Source organism: Artemia sp. Qi Xiang Cuo, chromosome 5, assembly GCF_049724085.1.
Source record: "Artemia sp. Qi Xiang Cuo chromosome 5, ASM4972408v1, whole genome shotgun sequence".
Classification (NCBI taxonomy): Eukaryota; Metazoa; Arthropoda; class Branchiopoda; order Anostraca; family Artemiidae; genus Artemia; species Artemia sp. Qi Xiang Cuo.
The window spans coordinates 72,946,058-72,967,942 of record NC_142798.1 but is presented as its reverse complement, the minus strand read 5'-3'; the positions used below and the strand labels follow the sequence as shown (position 1 = coordinate 72,967,942).

Below are 21,885 nucleotides of genomic sequence, written 5' to 3'. Positions count from 1 at the left end.
TCAGCAGCAGCACCATTTGTCAAGCTTGCCATGCTAGCAGCTTTGTCGTATCCTTGACCAATGCACTTTGACAAATCCAGATTTGACTTCCTAACCTCACTCAACAGCAGCTTCCCGAGGCTCTTGCCGTCTAGCTTCTCTTCGATGCTTCTACCGTCGTCACTTTCCTCATCTCCAGCGAGTCTTGACAGGGTTTGAAAGGCATCGACAACTGCAAAAGGATCTTCTCGAATCACGTATCCCTGCTCGGTTTTACACACATAACGACAAACAATGACCATCAGCTCCCTGGTCTGCCTGTCTGTTGACTCGTCCGCAAGAAGACACCAAACCGTTGCTTTGTTTGCTTTTCTCACTACTTCGGTTTTTATCATTTCCCCAATTGTTCCAATCAGTTCATTCTGGATCTGTTTACTCGTATATTTGGCGTTGCTCGGTGCATTTTCAAGTAAATTTTTAAGTTGCGAGTCTCCACTCTGAATCTGATACCGAAGTAGGTGGCGGAAATTCCCGTCGTTTACTGCTGTAATGACATCAGAGTCTTAGATATCAAGTTTGCCGTCATCACGGTGGCCACGAAGGGGGATATTCTGTGCCCCGCAAAGCTTGACAGTTTCAACAACGCTTCTCAAGAGTGCACGGTTCTGCTGTATTTGCTTGACCCTTTCACAGTCCAGAGCATTCCTGATATCTTGATCTTGACTACCGCGCTGAAACGTTGTTAGCAGCGCGGCAGCTTTTTCCTGGCAGTGTTTGTGAAACTGTGCTTCAGCATGGTTTGTCAGCGCACCATCTTTCCCGGTAAGTTTCGAATAGTCTTTTAGCGGTTTCAAGACCAACTTTCCCATTTATTGCCCTCCGCCGCCTCCAGATAAAGCCGACCATCCTCCTCCGCCTTCGTTGGTCCTCATCAAAACACAAACACTGCACCAAAGGCCTTCGTGGTCTGGATGACGACTCACTGCGAGCCAAGGATACCGGGCAAGATGTTCGGTATTCAAGCGACGCTTGACTTCGCCACCTTTTCTCTTTTGTGTCGAGACTGGAAGATCAGATTGGTTCTTCGGCTTCCACGTTTCGTTCATAAAAAACATAATTTTGCCAGAAGACAACTGATTTCGCTCTTTCAGCGCTACTGCAATACCAAAGTCATTCGACGGCGTGAAGTCAGTTTCAGGCGAAAAAATAGCGCTGTGATTCTGCTGCGGGTGCGGGGACTGTGAAATCAGTGTTGGGCTATGTACCACCAAGGTTTGAGTACTGCTTCTTGATCCTTCAGTCAGCTGATCAGTGTGTGTCGTTTCGCCGAAGTTTGTTATGAAGGCCGTCTGTGAAGTGGACGGAGTTGTTGGTGACAGTTCGTTCTCCTGGCTGAATGCGTTTTTGTGCATTCCGACCGTCGACTCAGAGTGGGCATCAGAAGTTGCCGTCGTCTCAACATCTAACAAAAAAATTTCTCTTTTAAAGTTTGCACAAGACATTTATTGTAAACGTATATACACTTTGTATAATGGCTTGCTTTAGTAGATTTAACTCTCAACATGGTGAAGGCAGAATTGGAACTAAATTTGAAAATAAACTGAATCAGCAACATTAACTTTAAACTCCCCCAACAATCTTGAACTTTCATACCCCAAAACTATTTCTAGGAAACCCGGACTTTAAAATAAAATACCACCCTAAACATCACTAATTTAATTTGCAACCCCAAGAACCGATCCCCAACATATGCTAACAAATATTTTTCAAGAGCTGAAACCCGAAACAATTATCACCGAAGTTTACAAGGCTAAAGAGAGAGCTTTAACTGCAAGAATTTGAAAGATAATTTCAGAGCTGACACAGTGTGTCGGTAAAAATACTGCTTTAAGCCAATATCATAACCGTCAGGCGAGACGAGTGGGCTGGTAAAAATCAGGTCAAACGCTTCGGACAAATTGCATACGAAGAACACTGTACAAGAGGGACCGTATGAAATATATAACAACAAAAGCAGCTGGTACGCGATGAAGCTTGACGAATGAGCCTTATCAGGAAAGCTATCCAACAATAGGCTAAAGCTAGAAATTAGAAGTGTTGATATCCACTTTAAACGACACTCCTTCCTTATTGTTCTATCTTTAAAAGCTTACCTTTAATCTGATCTTTCTTGGCAAAATAATCAGAGATGTCCCTCGATCCTTTACGGCTTTCCGCCATCATTCTGTGTTTCTTCTCTGTTCTATATTCATGCCCTGATTTTTTTTTCCGATCCATTTTAAATGCGTTTCCGTCTAACTGGTCTAACACACGGAGCAAAAATACTCCGAAGGCAGTGGCAGGGTCGCTCGCGCCTAGCCTCCCGCCGGTTGGATCTAACCACCCACGCAACTCCCCAAAGACATGCGTTTCTTGTAAGCATTCACAAAATGTTTTGCTCGTTTAGCACGTCCCAAAAATAAACCCAATAATCATGATTCGTGCAGTGTTGGATTTGAACTTTAGATAATGTGATAAAAAGAAAGTAAAAAATGACGGCGTATCCGATTTTTTTTTTTAGCGTCGGCCTTAGTTGAATCATTCACAAAAAAGGGTCGTTTGCACGATGGATGAGAGGGCGCCAGAAAATCTTGGGGGGGCCCCGGGGCCCCGGCCCCCCCCCCCCCTGGATCCGCCGCTGCACTAGTACTCACTTGGTCAATCTTCTCGTTTCTAACATCACCTTTGCATCTTATTTAATTTTATTTGAAGAAACTTCGTCTTCCGAAGCGTTATTTTCAAAAATATTGTCGCACTCCGAACTATCAAAACTCTAAAAACACACTCATTTCACAAAAAAATGTTATCATCTAAAAACTATGTTTTCAAAGCAAAGTATAATCACCTACGGAACAAGTACTGACAAAACTCGCCAAAAGTGACCCCACGTACCTCAGCGCCTCTAGACGCAAAATGTTGTACTACTTAATCGCTCCGAGCCAAAGTACTTTGCTCCGGACAATAATTATGCTAGAGCGTGATTCAGGCGACGAGTGACCGGGAAATGTTTTTTAGTTGAAAATGGTTTTTTATTTAATTTCTGATCGTTTTTTAAATAATGCTGTGAAATCTGGCGCTCGCTTCATAACACTGTCCCTTCCCCATGAAAACCTCCTACATGTAAAGATCCTCCTATGTAGCCCCCAATTTAGTTGCCAGGTTCGCATAGGTATACAAAGGGTCACTTTTTTGTATGGAGAGGATAGGTTTTGTCAGTACTTGTTCCTTAGGTGATTATACTTTGTTTCAAAGTTTCCATCTTTCAAATTTCATGGCACAGGCACCCAGGGAGTGCTGAAATCCCGCCAAGTGGTGTACATCTCAAGACGTCAAGTGTACCACACAGTTCCACTACGCTTGGCACTCGCCACCTTGTGTACAGGATTTCTGTGAGAGAGAGAGCCATCGACAGATACACATAATCAAGAAACAGTCTTCAAAGGGTGCCATCTGGGTGTGCCAGAAAATGAGGCCCTACACCCATGGAAAAACTACTCTAAATGTCCTAAAAGAGGAAAATGAGAAATACTCCTTTCTAAGTCCTGATAATAACAAAGCAATTGGTCAGGGCGTCGTTTGGGAGGGGACAAAGGGGGCAGTTGCCCCCCCAATAATTCGGATAAAAAATTATGGTACTTGCTGACTTTTCAGAACCCACTCAAGAATTTTGATCTGAATGCAAGATCTGAGAAAACCGGTTTCATAGCCACAAAGACAAGTGACGGGTGACAGACAGGGGCGTCCTGAGGGGGGGAGGTGAGGAGGGACGTCCCCCCTACATTTTTGGTATGTGGTAAAATTTTCGCCGAAGGCGACAATTTCGGCAGAAATTTTAGAAAATCGGCCGAAATTTAGCAAAATTCTTGATTTCTGCAGAAAATTCGGCATAAATCTGGTGGTGATTCGGTAAAATTTCCGATGATCGCCCCCCGAATAAAACGAGCCTCGGGACGACCCTGGTGACAGAATATATTGAACTTTAATATGGGGTATATATTTGCAAATTAAGGGAGTGGGGATAAAGAATAGCGGGTCTGCATGTAAAATGTGTTAGCTACAATTATTCTGCATATTAGGAAGCAAGAATTGTTTCTAACTTCATACTGTCCAAATACTTTACCCCAACCCGACTAATGTGCAAGTGCAAATATATAGACCAAATTATGTAAGTCCAATGCATTCTGTGGAACTAAATAAGTCTTCTGGCTATGAAACCGGTTTTTACAGATCAAAGACCAGCACAAAAATTGTTCTATAATCCATGTCCCTTGACAATCCGGATATGGACCCTTCTTGCCCCCCCCCTCCCAAAAAAATTCTTGAGCTACGCCCCTGCCGTTGGTAGAAATTACCCCTCCCCCACGTTCAAATGTTCAGTTGCTCCTCTCTTCTCCCTGGTTATACATTCAATGATCTAATTATATATGCTTTCGAAATGCTTTGCCTTTTCTCACTTCAAGGCGTAGAGATGCGCAGAATCAAGGACAAATTACAATAATTGCATTTTCGTTAGTGTGGAAACCTAGATGGCAAAGTTTCAAACTTGCGAGTGATTTTGATGGGATTTTATGCTTTTTAGGACTAAGGTAAAAATCGAAAATATATTACTTTAATCTAGAAACCATACTCAAATGTTTATAAAATATTTCAATGATTATAAATGAAATTACATTGCATTTTAGTAGTACTACATAAATAGATTTTAGATGGCAGTATATTAGATGTAACTTCAGGGGATATTAGCTAGCCTATTGGTATAGTGTAGTCTAATGACCCAAATTAAAAAGTCAGAAACCAATACACAAGTTTTTGTATAATAAGTATGGAATCACGCAATGCGGAAGGAGAAGGTAAATTTGACCTATCCCTGAAACACTAAGTGTATGCAAACATAAAAAAGAACACAGTTTAGTATAAATTTCTTGATATTTAGATAACCAGTGGCGGATCTAGGGGAGCGTGCGCCCCCTAACTTAGTCTAAAGTAGTGTAATTTACTTAATTTACCCAAGTTTGTGTTAATTAAACATGCTCCTAACGCAAGTTTATTGGATCAACCTCTTTTGCGCCCCCCCCCCCCCCAAAAAAAAGGTTCTGGATCCGCCCCTGTAGATAACTATGCTAGCTAACAGATGAATGTGCCACTCGAGGCGTCTTTTAGCGCTGATTCCACAGTGTACTAGTCGATATCCTCCCAAATTCTCCCCACCCCCCTAGGGGAGCCAGATATAGAACTAGTCTTAGAAGGGGGCATAATTTTTGATTTTGGAAGGGGGATCAATAATAAAAACAAATTTTATTTAATAATTTGAATAAGAAGTAGCCTATCCAAAAATTCAGGAAAATTTAGGATTTCAGAGGGTCATGGGCCCCAAACCCAGGGGAAATTAGGAAATAGGAGTTTTCCTGAGCTATGAAAGCCGTTGTGTTCGGCAGGTACGTTAATTAGAGGGAGGGGGATCCCCCCTAGAATTTGAAAATTACCCTTTTTTTGCATTCTTATTGAAAAAAATTATAAATTTTTTGCTATTCATATTTTGACTTACGAATAAAGTAAACATACCACTCGATGCCTTTTTTTTATGCTCTTCCAAATCTAATAATCATTTTTGTCGGAAATGAATTCTATCCCCACCCCATAAACACCAATTCAGGGTAGCCTATATGTTTGCACATAAGGGGGGTGGGGGTAAATTTCATTTCTGATGTAAATGAGAGGTAAGTTTAAACTTTCCCCCCAACCTCCTAATTTCATTTCCGACAAAAATGATTATTATATTTGGAAAGGGCATTAAAAAGGCATCGAGTGGTATGTTTACTTTATTCGTAAGTCAATAATATAAATAACGAAAAATTTACCAAAAAAAATCCCTCCCCCAAGATTATGAAGAGTAAATTCGGTACTCTTGCATTATGCGGGCCTTTCTAAAAAGTCAAGTTTGGTTAATGCTAATGAAATAAAATAAAACAGGATGAATATATAAGGTAATTTATACCAAATCATATTATTGACATACGAATACAGTAAATATACCATTCAATGCCTTTTCTTATGCTCCTTCCAAATACAATAATAATTTTTGTAACAAATTAATTTTATCCCCCATCCTATTTATTTACCCCACACCAATTCAGGGTATATATTTTTTCATTAGGGGGTGGGGGTAAATCTTGTTTCTTATTTAAATGAGAGGTAAGTTTAAATTTTCCCCCACCCCCCTGTGCAAATATATACCCTGAATTGGTATATATAAGGGTGGGGGCTAAAATTCATTTCCGACAAAAATGATTATTATATTCGTAAAGAGCATAAAAAAAGGCATCGAGTGGTATATTAACTTTATTTGTAAGTCAATAATATGATTTGGTAAAAATTTACCATAATAGTTTAGAAACAAATTTGGGCTATATATTTGCACATTAGGGGGGGGGGCGTGGGGGGTAAAGCATAGCATATATTAAATACGTAACCTAACCTTAACGATAAAACAAAAGTTCAAAATAGGGATAAAATCCTTTTTAATAGACAGTGTATAATAAGTTTCACAAAAATACCAGATATTTCGGGCACATATGCAGTGACCGTCATCAGTAGTTTTACTAATCATGACGGTCACTGTATATGTGACCGAAATATCTGGTATTTTTTTGTGAAATTTATTATACACTGTCTATTAAAAAGGATTTTATCCCTATTTTGTAACTTTTATTTTATCGTCATGGAAAGGCAGTGTGGTCTTCGAAATTATCTACGTAACCTAACCTAGGTCCCTCCCCCCCCGAAACCCCCAAAAAACACCGTTTAATATCGTATACGCAATGAAAACCACGCTATCATTGCCTACTCTATAGCGGTTAACTCGTTAAAAATGGGTTTTATCATTCCTTACTCTATAGCGGTTAACCCGAAAGGCCCGCATATTGCAAGAGTACCGTAAATTCTGACCCCCTCCCTGCCTCTTTCCTCATGAGCTTTGAAAATGTTGTGAAATTGAACTTCAAGAAATTTGCATTTGCAAATTTGCAAAACGTTCTATCCAAGATAAGGAAGTAACAGTTTTAACAAGAAAGTACTGAAACTGTTATTGCAGTTATGGCTAGGTCAGACAGAGTTTTGGGGGATTCAGAGCCCCTTTCCAAACGTACTGAAATTCAAATTTTTAATATTTTCTTTCACATATGTCTGAAAACATATTTACAATGCGTTCAACACGTTTATATATGTTCACGCTGTTTAACCTATTTTATAATTGAAAAACAGAGCTTGTTTGATGCTGAACGTGTGATTGACTCAAAACTTAGGGATTAAAGTATCAATACTTTCCGTTATGAAAGGGAGGAGTCGGGGTCCCAGATATAGACCTGATCTTTTTGTCCCTGATTGATTTATTAGCCTCAGGTGGCTTGGTGCTGCGGTGAGTTGTTAGTAGTAATAGTAAATCGATTTGAAACTTACAGCCGTGAGTCCTTGGGCCAAGAAGAGTCGAAGATACAAAAAATTTCAAGGCACATGCCTTCCCCCCAAGAAATGGATCTCGAAAAAGAGTCAAACAACTTTTTTTTCTGATCTGTCCGAAACTTCTATCCTTAAGTACTTTGACTAAGGTTATCTCAATTGAGATGATATATAGGCCTAGAAACAAAGTTTTGGTTCCCTCCAAAATGGACCTGAAAAGGGACTAGGAAATGATCAAAAAACCTTTCCTGGGCCATTTCCCATGGACTTAAAGTCATAAAAACTTGTGAGGGGGCTTATCTAAGATTATTATTATTTTTCCATATTGGTGGAACATCAATTAAATGCAAATCCGGGGACGGCATGACTCCCGAAACCCCTGTTGCAAGGGCCGTAAACGATGCATTATGTCAGTTATGTACACGTAAGTTTGTAAACGTAAAAAGGAGGGCATGTTTGATATTGGGTATGTGATTGGCTCGTAGCCTTCAGGGACTGGTATCTAGGTAAAAAGAATCAAATATTGTGTCATGTCCGCTGTGTATATCTAACAATATCTTAAAAGTGGCTCGGGTTTTGAAGTTAACCAAAAAAAAACATTGCACCAAAAAGTTTTTTTTTTTTTAACTTTGTTTCTGATGCACAAAAAGATTTTTGAACCCTAAGCTCTTATGGGTCTTTTAGTCTCTATAGCGGTTAACCCGAAAGGCCCGCATATTGCAAGAGTACCGTAAATTCTGACCCCCTCCCTGCCTCTTTCCTCATGAGCTTTGAAAATGTTGTGAAATTGAACTTCAAGAAATTTGCATTTGCAAATTTGCAAAACGTTCTATCCAAGATAAGGAAGTAACAGTTTTAACAAGCTGAAGTTTAACTCTGTCTATGGAGAGTGAGTACAGCTAAATGAAGAGGACACTTCAAATTTAATGTTTCTGGGGAGGGGAAGGGACTAAACAATGTTGTCCCTGATCTGCCAACAAGGTTTGAATGATAAGGTCCAATATTACTTCATCCTCAGCTTACTATCGAAGTTAATCAAAAGACACTGTGTGTTTCAAAGTTATCAAAATGGTTAATCTTCAAAATCTTGGAAATGGCTTGGGTTATCAACTTGAACCTTCTGGGAGCATTACCGGGAAGGGGGGGGGCAACTGGAGATGGAAAATTAATTCCTTTGGCACTGTCAGAATCGAGGCTATCAAAATGCCTCATCCTCAATACCTAACTCTTTACGGTAATTTTTTTTTGTTTAAAAAAAAATCTTATTCTAATTAAACAGCCCTTGTGTTTCAGGAGAGTTTTTAAAGAATTTGGACGAAGTCAAACTTGGTACTTATCTATTAGCCAGTACACACTTGAGAATTTGAATTTATAAAATCAGACAATAACCGGTTTATTGCTGTTTGTATACAGAGACAATTAGCTTCGGATCAGTGGAAAACTATATTGTTACTACATTCTTATAAAAGTTTAGTTGGTATTTTGGTTAGGTTAGGTTACATTTTGCATGTAGCCCCGCTTTAACCCCAACCCCCCTCCCTAATGTGCAAATATACAGCCCGAATTATATATGTATCCTATCTATCTCCCAAGCGTCTCAGTTGTTTCAACCCTGTACCTGTATATCCAAATTCTCGAGTGTGTACTGGCTGACAGATAAGTACCTCAAACTTTATCATAAAGAGCGAGGTATTGAGGAGGAAGCATCCCTTCAGCTCTGGTATAATTTATGTTCGGATGGTACTTGTCAATTAGCTGGAACCTACGCAAGAAGTAAAGTTTGTTTAATGCTAATGAAATAAAACAAAATATGATGAAAATATAATAGTTTAGAAACAAATTTGGGCTATATGTTCTCACATTAGGGGGATGGGGGTAAAGCATAGCGTATATTAAATACGCAACCTAACCTAACCTAGGTACCTTTCCCCCCCCCCCCTATATCCCAAAAACGCATTGACAAACCACTGTTTGCAATCCAATTATTTATTGAAAGAAACCCGTTTGACTACTTTCATAAGCAACTTCCGTATAAAATATAACGTGTGGGTTCCAGCTAATTGACAAGTACCGTTTGGATACTTACGTGTCATAGCGACCACACCAAAGAAGTGAAGTTAGGTTAACCATAATGAAATGTATCAAAATATGATAAAAATGTAATACTTTAGTAGCAAAATTATGAAAACTACAACAGAGAATTTTGGAAAGCAGGCCCTCCAGAACGCATTATATTAAATACCTAACCTAACCACCTCAATAGATTAAATATTTAATTAAAATGTACCTACATAGATGCCATTTATCTCGCTCAAGCTAAGCTGATTATCTCCTAGGGGACACAGAAAACCGGTTTCATTACGGATCAAGAACGACGTGGGGTCGCTATAACACATAAGTACCTATGTTCGTTTTAAGTTTTAATGCTGCTCCTTATTTTCGGTCGAAAAATGAATTGTTTTTTTTTATTTCATCCCTGATCGTTTTTCAAATAATACCGGGAAATCTGCCTCCCCCCTACATGGAAAATTCCTCCATGGAAAGCTCCCGCGTTAAATCCCCCTGGACAATTCCATCCTCGCTGAAAATTCTTCCAGAAAATTTCCTGCGGACAACTCCTCCTGAAAGTTCTCCTTACCTACTTTCATTAAAAATAGACTAGTTTTTTTTATTTAATTTCTGATCATTATTCAAATCATAGGCTACCCGGAATCTCTACCTCCGTGTAAATTTTTTTCAGGAACCCTACTTAAGAAATTTTTTCCGCGGAGACCCCCCTGCGGATAAATCCCACAGATAATTCTATCCCCGCTGATAATTTTATCAGGAAAATCCCCCCTTCCAACATCTCTACATGTAAAATTGAGTCAACAGAGAGAAAACAAGACAAATAAAAGAACTTTATATAGAATTCTGAAACAGTTGACAAATTTCAACCTACAGACCTTTCCCTAGGGCCTGTGGGGGATCATGTTATCCCCAAAGGCGTAGTTATTCGACCTTTTAACAGACGACCCTCTCAAAATTTTGACAAGATGACTTTGGGTAAAAAAGGGGCGTGAGAGGGGGGGGGGGCTAGTTGCGTTCATATCTTTTTGGTCACTTAAAGGGGGCAATAGAACTTTTCATTTCCGTTCGAATGAGCCCTTTTCTAATTCTAGGACCATTGGTTCGATAGAGTCAACCCTAGGAAAAACAAAGAAGAAAAACAAATAAACACGCATTCGTGGTCTTTCTTCTGGCAAAAAAATTACAAAATTTCACTTTTTTTTTTAAATGGGAGCTTGAAACCTCTAGAGTAGTGGTTTCTGATACGCTGAATCTCGTAGTGCGATTTTGATTGAGATTCCCTGAGCTTTTGGGGGGTATTTTCCCTCTTTTTCGAAAATCACGCTAATTTTTCAGGCTTGCAGCTTTTTATAGGTAACATAAAACTTTAAAAATTTTATGTACTTGAAACCAGCATAAAGAGCCAATTCTTTTGATGTATCTATTGTTACCAAAATTCAGTTTTTTTTAGAGTCTTGGTTTAGTAATTATGCGGATTCAGTCCTTACTTACTGTTCGTTACCGCGAACTGTTTGATTAACACTAAAAATTGCTTTTGTAAGCCATGAAATGATAACAAAAGATGCAAGTAAACAGCAAGGTTAAACTCGAAAGAAGCAGAAATTATTCTGTATCCATTGGGTGCCACCTGCGTGGCACACAAACGTTAGCATAAGACCTCTCGGTTTTATGCTAACGTTTTATAGGGCTTTAATGAAAATATTTAATTTTGCAAAAGTATTTGATGGGTATTGCAAACAAGGCCGTATCCAGGAGGGGAGTTACTCGGTATGACTCCCCCCCCCCCACAAAAAATCAAGTAGTCCTCGATACGCCAGTGATTGCAAATGTTTTATTTGGTGGGACAAATGACGCTCAAGTTTGTACATCAGGTTGCGGAGAGGGGAGAATTGCTCAAACCTGATGAATGAAATTTGCGGAAAGTAATATCAGCTAAAATCATGTTTTAACGTGAGCTGCTTCTCGCTGTAAGTCAATTACCATTGTGAATTAGCCCCAAAGGCAATGTAAAATTGGGTTAGATATCCTGTTAAACAGTATTTGTTTTTCTACGGACAAAAAAAGTATAAATTAGAAATATCAAACAGGCTCGTAGAAAAATACCATGACATTTACATGTGAATGTGCGAATAGGTTTGCAAAAAAGTAGATTGCCTTCGATTGGGCGTTTTTAGTATGACCTTATAGCGGTTCTTCGCAGAACGAGATGCTGCCCACCTTCAAAATCATATACACCAGGAGGGAAATGTCATATATGGTGTGAAGCGGGACTAGGCATTATCCCCCCGGATAGTACCCCCAGCAGCTGACTGGTCTCCAATCACTTTCGACTTATAAAAAAAAGACCAGAACTATCAATTTATGATCGAATGAGCATCCTTCGAAGTTTCTACGGCCATGAGGCGGAGGTGGGGATGAAGAAGGGGCAGTCACACTCCTATACGAAATAAATCCTGCTCATTTGGGGGTATAATGTTGCTCTTTACTTTCGTAATAACAGCGTAGACCAGAAATATTCCCGGAAGTCAAGAGGGATTAAATATCATTTCACATTTTGATGTGTTTTTAATTTTTTGTGTACCATCCCCCCAAACAAAAGTCCTGGATACGACTCTGGGAATTATAGATCAATTTCTACCTCCACCCTCCCCTCGTTCCTCCCTTAGAACTAATTCTGCATTTATATAAAGGTTCTATGATAGTTGGGATGTTTTGGCATTAAAATGCACCCTTTGAGGTATTTCCCTTCCTCCCTAACTAGCCAAAAAAAATTTTAAGGTCTAAACAAATTTCACTGTCTTAGCTGAATTCCTTGTTGTTTTACAATTCCTTACATTTGCATATAAGGGTTTTAGACCTCTACAATGGGGTTCTCTGGTTGTTTCAAACAGTTCGTGATAACGAACTGAAAGTAAGGAGCGACGCGGCTCAATAGTAATCGAAACTCTAAAAAACGCAATTTTGCTGGCAATCGGTATATCCAGAAAACTGGCTTATTGTACTGATTCCAAATATATAAGTTTCAATAAAATTAGTGATACCCATCAAAGGCTACGAGCCTGAGAAAAGTTGCCTGATTTTCGAAAGGGGGGGGGGGGGAGAAACATCCCCTAAAAGTAAAAGAATTTTAATTAAAATCACACCATCAGATTTAGCGTATCAGAGAACCCCATAAGGTTTCAAGCTCCTATCTGCAAACATGTGGAATATGTATTTTGCCAGAAGAAGGATCACGGATGCAGATATCTATGAAAAGCAATGCTTTCATCATATCTGAAATCTGACACTCCATTGAAAACTATAGACCTTGAATAAGTAACAAAAAGAATATTCATTTGCAAAAAAAAACAACAAAAAAAAAAACAAGAGTTGCATGCTACCGTTGGTTCAAACCTGAGACGGACTGTACAGTTTCTAATTCTAATACAAGTGCGCAAGCGCACTGATCCAAAACAGTGATGATGGGAGCGGGAAGCGTGGAAATGACACGAGTGGACCACGCTTACCAACCAGTGGTGTAATTTCGTCAAAATCCTGAGGGGAGGGGGCAAAGTTGAAACCAATTTTCCCAAAGCAAATGAAGATGACAGTGAAAACTGAAAAATTAGCCATATACTACCATAAAGGCCAAGATATTCTAAAGAAAACTGACCCGTCTCTGTGGATCCTTGCATTATGCAGGCTTATCTTAGTTTTGACAAGATTCTTGAAGGAACTCAATTTCAGCTGGGAGCACAAACTGAGGTCTGGGAGGGGCAGTTGCACCCCCTGCCCCATATCAAATTACGCCCCTGTTGCCAAATAGTAAGAATCATCATCCCTGAATCATCTTCAAATGAAGAATTTTCTTCACCAGACGATTTTTAAACGCTTTTTTAAAATTGCTGTTGCTATGGCTTTTGGTTCGCTCTTTACTAGATTGCAGCAACCATGAAAAAAATTCCGGAATCGTCAGTTTGTGATTCTTAATTTTCTCGCGCATGCTCTTAGATATAGAAAGCACATCATCTACACTACACATACACATCTCGTTTTTATTATTACGTACTTACGTAGTTTAAAATAGTTTTGCGCAATCATTGGTAGCATGAAGGTCGTTGATCTGCTTCGAAGTATACAAAATCTATTTTCCCGCCATAGCGGTTTTTTAGAGCAAGAATTTAAAGCTACGGACAATTTAAACTAAAGATTCATATGCGTCAAATATCTCAATTCCAGTACACGTGTTCTTAGGGGAAATGGGGCTAAGGTTCTATGCTCCCCAAAATTTCATTACATGTTTTTACGACTCTTTTTTGCCTATCATTTTCATGTAGTTTGCCTTTTTTGTTTTTTGATTTGGCTATTTGGGTTTTCTCAAAAAATACTTTAAGGAAGATCTTAAACATATTAAATTTGTCTTTTCAGTCCGACTTATCGTACACGTAACCTAAACAGTCCACTCTTAAAAAAGTCAATCAGATTCTGTAATTACTTCGGCTGATTTCGTGAAGGCATTCAACTTAAGTGGACAAAGCAAAACCAGAAAAGAAATACCTAATGAATGTATAGGAGCTCTCTGGTAGAAATAGACAAGCTATGATATAAATAGCAGGAAATATAGAAAATCCCAATAATTTTTGTTGTGGGAGTCACTTATTTGAATGACCTACCACTTCTTTGAATGTACCTGGATTTGTTTCATCAATTCAATAATTTTCCAATTAATACCGTCAGAATTTCGCCTCTTTTTCCATTATCTCATGGTTACGCACTAATTGTTCTCCTTCATGTCAAGAGATGTTAGGGGGGCAACATTCCACCTACCCTCCATATCTATCGAAGAGACCTCTCATGAAAAATTTTTAAATCACCTTCCTCTCCTCTGAACCCACAAACTGGCATCATTTGCATTATAAGGAATTATTTTTTTTAGCGTCGGGGGGGGGGGGGGGGTTGGTATATTTTTTTTGAAGCGGGATAAACGCGATGAGACTTGTTTGGGCGGGGTTCTGAGCCATGTGTACGTTCTGACTCGCATTCATTTTATTATTGCCTCAAGAAAGTTTTTGTTGTGGAAATAATATAAAACTTTTTTGAAATAATTAATATTTATCCTAATACAGCTAAGTCGTTTTACATTTCAAATTATCTTAGCTTTTCTGCATTTGCTTAAATCATTTTAACATGTAAATATTTCATTCAAGGCCTTACCCAGGATTCTTTTTTTCGGGGGGGGGGGGTACTCAAAAAATTTTCGGGGGGGGGGAGGTTTACACAAAAAAACTAAAAAAACGCAAAAAATGTGTTTGTATCCATTTTTGTTACGTCTTTACGAGTCAGATAAACTTTTGGGGGGGGGGGGTCAAACCCCCCTGGGTAGGGCCTTGATTTCACTTCTTGTTTGAATTTTCTCGTCTCTACATTATTGACGTTGTAATTGACAAATCAATTCTCACAATACTAAAAAGTCTTCTATTTTCTTTGTCCAAGCCACTGTAGATAAATTTAAATTAATTTAAAGATAAAAGATAAATTTAAAGATATAAATTTATATACAGTGGTCCAAGGTTACAGAAATTTTGAAGGTTCTATACAGTTCGATTTGTCACCTAAGGGAATTCGAAGATAGCATGTGTTTCCAATAATATTTATATCATTATTACAATCCACTGTGCCGGGTCAACTAGTAAAATATGAGAAACTTCAGCTAAGCTGTGGCAGTATATAAACTTATTTCTGATTGATGGATAATATTTAGCTGACAAGTCTTCGAAAAATTAGTGCTTTACTGAAAACACAAAACTGACGCAAAAAATAAGATGTTATCATAAGAGCAGAAGAATCAATAATAAACCTACAGAAAATAATAGATTAACTTACAAGGATAAAAAGCCATATAGCTGCAGTGTGCTTTTTTTTCCTTTTTTTTGACCGGGCCACTTTGTATGGAAAGAGCGGTCGCAGAAACTTCGAAGGGGACTAATCCGACTGCAAATTGAAAGTTCTAGCGCCCTTTTTTAAGAGCTAAAAGTAATTAGAGGGTAACCACCCTCTGCCCCACGGTCTAAAGCCTAAGGGTATTAAGGTGAAATTTTCAGTTGAAACTTTGAGGTCATTGATTGGGATGTTGAATTAAGTCAGAAGACACTATGTGCAACCAGGTTGTCAAAAGGCCGAATCTGCAATATCTCAGGAACAGGTAAGGGTATAAGATGAAACTTGCCGGGGTTGATGAGGGGGACGTTGAGCAAAATAAAAAGGCACTCTGTGCACGTAGGTTGTCCAAAAAGTGTATCTGCATTATCTCAGGAACATATATGGGTATTAAGTTGAAGCTCTGGGGGCCTGTTGAAGGGAACGTTGAACTAAATCAAAAGACGCTAATTGTATCCAGGTTGTGAAAAATGTATCTGCACTATCTCAGGAACAGCTAAGGGTAGCACGTTGAAACTTGCAGGACATGTTGAGGGAGAGGTTGGACTGAATCGCATGATATTATGTGCATCCAGGTTGTCAGGAGGGTATATCTGCAATATCTCAGGAACGGCTAAGGGTATTAAGTTGAAACTTTCAGGTAATGATGAATTAAATCAAAAGGAGCTATTTGCATTCAGGCTGTCAAAAGGGTGTTTCTACAAAAACTTCGGGACTGCTAAATGTATTAAGTTGAAAATTTCGGGGAATGCTGAGCGGTTGTTAAACTAAATGAAAAGAAACTGTGTGTATCCAGTTTGCCAAAAGGCGTATCTACATAATCTCAGGAAAGACTAAAGGTAATGAGTCTAAACTTTCAGGACATGTTGAGGGGGCTGTTGAACCAAATCAAAAGAGGCTGTGTGTCTTCATGTTTCCAAAAGAGCGTATCCGCAGTGTCTCAGGAATGGCATAGGGTTTTTAGGTTTGGACCTTTAGAACAAGTAGAGGGAGATGTTGAAGTATAGCCATATTAAAACCCAAGACGAGCAAAAGTAAAGTACCGTCATTATATAGTAATTCAAATTTAACCAACAGAAATTGCTATTAATGAATGATCAAAACCCCAAACAAATAGAATTAAAAATGAGCAGTCACATTAAATGTCAAGATAACAGATACTGTTGTAAATGAATATTGGATCCGAAAACTTGCTTTTTTGGCAGCCAATTTAATGTTCCGTCTAGTGGCAAGTTCAAGGTCACTTTTAATTGAATTACCTCAAGATCTTTTTTAGTCAAGTTGTTGTATCAATTATAACATCAATTTGACTTTTCACCGGGCTTGGGTGATTACTGGAGACTCAATTTTTTCTTGGTTCTTGGATTATGCTGCCCGAATTGGGAAAATTATTTGCCAGCTTTGGACTAATATGGCTTTTTTAATTGAGCTAAGCCGACTGAAAATTTTATTAGTCAAATCCAATTTTTACTAACCAAATGATGAGAACTTGCCTGGGCTGGCTACATTGTGGATAACTGATTCAGGAGTACTGGTACAGGAGTTTGGTACTGGTACTTTATGCGGGCATCCCTATATATTGTATTAAAGAAATCAGTCACGAAACCCGTCAAACTGCTATTTCATTAGCAGACAACGGGTGATTTGCTAGATAAATTGATGGCAAAGCGTGGTTTCTCAACATTTAAACTATTGTTTTTTGGGGTTTAGGAGGGAAAAAGGTACCTAGGTTAGGTTACGTATTTAATATTTGCTATGCTTTAACCCCTCCCCCCCCAAATGTGCAAATATATAGCCCAAATTTGTTTTTAAACTATTGTATATTAATCATATTTTATTTTATTTCATTAGCATTAATCAAACTTGACTTCTTCGCGGTGGCCGCATAATGCACCAGTACCTTTTTTTAGTTAAGTAAATAAAACTTTCGGGAATGAACCCAGGGCAAAAATATGACCCGGCAATGTATTTTTAAAGTACTGACTTGCCCTGTCCTTATCTCTAAGCAGTAGAAGATTGTATAGAATACAAGTCTCTTATAACAGTCTAAATTTTGTCAGAAACGTTTTACCTTAACGTTGGGTTTTAAGTATCTTTTTCTTTAGTTTTAGATTTTGTAAAGACTTTATGGCCAATTTGTTCCAAATTTGGAAAACACCTTTGTGCAAAGATTTGGCAAATTTTTCTTAGGTAGCCTATCAATGCACATTGGGGTTATTGAGAATGAAACACAATAAAATTCTGAAAGTAACTTCCTAAAATCCCAAAATACTTACTTATAGCCTATAATTCCTAGAAGCACTTCACTATAATTTAACCCCAAATCCCCTCTCCCAATATGCAAATATATAGTCCAAATTACATATTTCCTGTGCATTTTTTCGTTTCTTGATTTCATCAACGTTTATTCAATTTACGGATAAGTTGAAACAAGAGTAGGCCTACTGGGTAGAAATATACAGGGGAAATATATAATTTGGGCTATATATTTACACACTAGGGGGGAGGGGTAAAGTAAAGTAAAGCGCTTTTGTTAATGATATAAGTAAGTACTTTAGGCTCTTAAAAGTTGTTTTCACAATTTTTTAGTGTTTCCTTCTCAATAGCCCCAATCGTGCATTGATACTATGTTTTACATTAACGCTGGGTTTTTAGCATCTTTTTCGGTAGGCTACTTATATGTTATAGCGACCACACCCAAGAAGTAGAGTTAGGTTAATCCTAATGAAATATACCAAAATATGATGAAAATATAATGCTTTAGTAACAAAATTATGAAACTACAACAGGGAATTATGGAAAGCAGGCCGCCCAGAGCGCATTATATTAAATACCTAATCTAACCAACTCAATATATTAAATATTTCATTAAAACATACCTGCATAGTAGTTTATCTCACTCAGGCTAAGCTAATTATCTTCGAATGCAGACAGAGAAACTGGTTTTGCTCAGATCAAGAAAAACAGTGTGGTCGCTTTAACACGTAAGTACCTCTTTTCTTTAGTTCAATGTTTTGAAGCCACAGTTCCTATGGTCTCAGCAATATGTTTACCTGGTAACGGTGCAGTCAGTTCCCTCTTCGGAAGGTTTAGATAGAAAGACAAGTTTTTCAGCTCAAATTAAGGAGCGACAATATACTTTAGAACGAACAGAAATTATTCAGTATACGAAGATGGCTTCCCCTTCCTCAACCATCGCTGTTTACGCCAAAATTTGAATTTTCCCCCAATTCTTTGAGAACGACTGCTGAAACACAAAGTGGAACGGTCCCGCATCTAAAATTTTGCCCTTAATATCTTAATATGCTTATTTTTGTAAATTTATACCTTGAAGTTGTCATCGAGCCAGATTGCAAATGAGTCTTCATTTGGCTCGTTCATTTTGACATCTTCAGTTGAATTTAGTTTTCAGGTTAGTTCAGTCTTCCAGGTTAATTTAGTTTTCACATTATTTTAGTCTTCTGTTTAATTTAGTTTTCAGGTTAGTTCAGACTTCAGTTTAACTGTAAGTCAAACTATCTTTATTTTAAAATTACTTGCTTATCCACCAGCAAGGCCGTGCCCAGGAGGCAGGGATGCCGAGTTTGAACTCTCCTCCTCCGAAGTTCTTGTAGAACGCGTAAAAAATAAAAATAAACAAGATTCATGCATGTTTTAAGGTTTTATTGTAACCCCCCTCCCCCCCCCCGAAAAATACCTCTCCCTCAGAACGAAAATCTTGGATACGTGCTTGTCCGCCAGTAACTAGCACATTGCTTTACACTAAGATTGGCATTGGTGAACTCAAGTTTGATCCTTAGAAAAATGGGTCAAAAAATTTTCCTGGGAAGGAGTCAAAACACCAAAAAGCAGGTACTGTTCTTTTATCTGTAACGCAAGCGAGAAGTGAAGTTTGGTTAATGCTAATGAAATGAAACAAATTTCGGCTATATATTTGCATATCAGGGGGGTGGGGGTAAAGCGTTACATATATTAAGTACTTAACCTAACCTAGGTACCTTTTTCCCCCTAAACCCCCAAAAAAAACTAAGTTTAAACAGTGTAAACGCAGTGAGAAACCACTGTTCGCAATCCTTGGCACAGGATTCCTCTGTTGAAAGAACCAGTTTGTCTAGTTTCTGTAGCATCTTCCCTATACAATATATCGCGCGTGTTACAGATAAAAGAACATTACCAAAAGTATTTCTGGTTCACTATTTTTCTATATATCCTGGGCAATCTTGGGGGAAGTCTTTCCGCTTATCCCCCCTCCCCCCTATGTTCTATCTTTCCGCATATCCCCTATGTTCAGGTGTGGTAGCAAAAATAAGGAACAAGGAATGTAATTCTTACTCACTAATCCTAATCAAGGGCGTCTGCAGGATTTTTGTTGGGGGGTTATGTTTTTCGGGTGTTTAAAAAAAAAAAACACTTGAAAACACATCAAAAATTTATTTATATGTATTTTTCTTACGTTTTTATGAATCGGAATAAAAAATTCGGGGACTGGGGTTCGAAACCGTTAACCCCCCCCCCCACTATACGATCTTGATCCTAGTGCTACGCAAATCCTAATTCAACTAAATGTATAATTCTAGAATTGTTCTTCTCCTCTTACCCAGGCTCTTAGACTAGAATAATCCCGATGTAACGCATGCACATACTCGTATTGGAATCTACTTTTGTTACTAAACTCAAAAAGTGATATCCTGCATTATTCTATAGCTGTTATCTAAGAATTAACTTGGTGTCATCTCTTCTATCTTGCCCTGAAGGCGTTCTCCTAGTAGTTTAGCTGAATCCATATTATGTAATTATTGTTTTGTTAGGTTTTGCTTCGTGTTTTGCCTATTTCTGCAAATTTAGGTTTAGAAGTTGTCAACGAGCCAGATGGCAAATTACTTTGGCTCAACTAATTAGCTTAGGACACGTGGATTAATTTAAACCGAACTTCAACTTTCAAAGAGGTATCTCTCGATAATATATTCTGTGTATTTAGCGGAATCAGTTTAAGTAAGTTTTGGGAGGGGAGAGGGCAAAATGTATTTTCAAAATCTAATGGAGAGGCAGCTTTTTTGATTTTTCAGTGAAATATCACAAAAGAGCCTGGTTCAATGAGAATGGAAAAAAGATATTTTGTCTATGGGCAGAAGGGGGGGGGGGGCAAATTCACCCATCCCCGCCAATTGACGCCTTTACGTGTATTGTAAGTAGTATGTTACCTTATACTTCTAATACTTTATGTTCCATCCTGTGTTATTTGCCCACTTTACGTTCCCTGGCACCTTTCCATGGCAGATTACCAGATTGATTATTTGGAAAGGTTTTTTAGGGAAAGCTGTCAATCACCCGTGTGTTATCCACAGTTCCATTTTTGAAGTCTGTGGAAACAGTTTGACGTGTTCGGTGAGATTACGTTCCTTGGCGTTTGATAGACATTTGGAAAAAAGGGGTAATTAGTGATTGGATAATTTTTTAACGTGAAATCTCTGAATAAAATATTTTTGGAGTATGTACTTGACGATGGATAAAAGGGTTAAGGTGATTAGCAATTACGAGCGGGGATTCCCCACCTGTTCCTAAACATTGCAAAAAAGATAGTAGTATGATTTGCGAATTTGATCCTATTAAGGTGGAGAAAAATTTTTGGAGGGAAAACCCAAAATACTCAGAATCGAAAATAAACGGGATCTGCCTCAAGGGCAAGGTTCAGAGGCCTCTCCGGCCCCCCTTTCTGAGGGCAGGGGAGGGGGGGGTCATTTTTGGACGGGAAACCCAAAATCCTCAGAATCGAAAATAAACGTGATCAGCCTCAAGGGGAAGGCTCAGCGGCCCCTCTTTCTTCCAATTCTGTGGGCAGGGGCGGGGGGGGTCAATTTTGGAAGGACAATCAAAATGCTCAGAATCGAAAATAAATGGGATCTGCCTCAAGGGGAAGGCTCTGTGTGTCGTCTCTGTGTTAGTGTCGTCTCTCTATGTGTGTCGTCTCTGTGTGTTTGTCGTCTCTGTGTGTGTGTCGTCTCTATGTGTAAGTCGTCACTTTGAGTGTGTCGTCTCTGTGTGTGTCGTCTCTGTGTGGATGTTGTCTCTGTGTGTGTGTGTTGTCTCTATGTGTGTGTCATCTCTTTGTGTGTGTCGTCTCTATGTGTGTTTTGTCATCTCTGTGTGTATGTCTCGTCTCTCTGTGTGTGTTGACTCTGTGTGTGTGTCGTCTCTGTATGTGTGTTGTCTCTTTGTGTGTGTCGTCTCTGTGAGTGTGTCGTCTCTATGTGTAAGTCGTCACTTTGAGTGTGTCGTCTCTGTGTGGATGTCGTCTCTGTGTATGTGTTGTCTCTATGCGTTTGGCGTCTCTATGTGTGTTTCGTATCTGTGTGTGTGTGACGTCTCTTTGTGTGTGTGTCGTCTCTATGTGTGTTTGTCATTTCTGTGTGTGTGTCTCGTCTCTCT

At 38.7% G+C, this 21,885-nt stretch overlaps 2 protein-coding genes across 7 annotated transcripts in view; one reads left to right on the top strand and one right to left on the bottom strand.

Moving 5' to 3' along the window:
• The window catches only part of LOC148952491 (platelet-activating factor acetylhydrolase-like), a 146,926-nt gene that overhangs the window by 2,861 nt on the left and 122,180 nt on the right, over positions 1 to 21,885 (top strand). For 2 of the 5 annotated variants that reach the window (XM_089089919.1, XM_089089915.1), the window contains exon 1: positions 4,468 to 4,604. The exons of 1 other annotated variant lie outside the window; for it this stretch is intronic. The gene's annotated coding sequence lies outside the window, so the exon portion shown is untranslated. Of the gene's footprint in view, positions 1 to 4,467; positions 4,605 to 20,282; positions 20,406 to 21,885 lie in introns of those variants that run through there. 2 more of the 5 variants (XM_089089920.1, XM_089089916.1) reach the window with 2 other exon arrangements.
• The window catches only part of LOC148952492 (alpha-tocopherol transfer protein-like), a 115,255-nt gene that overhangs the window by 38,939 nt on the left and 54,431 nt on the right, over positions 1 to 21,885 (bottom strand). The window contains exon 1 of one of the 2 annotated variants that reach the window (XM_089089921.1): positions 20,057 to 20,184. The exons of the other annotated variant lie outside the window; for it this stretch is intronic. The gene's annotated coding sequence lies outside the window, so the exon portion shown is untranslated. Of the gene's footprint in view, positions 1 to 20,056; positions 20,185 to 21,885 lie in introns of those variants that run through there. 2 annotated transcript variants of the gene reach the window in all.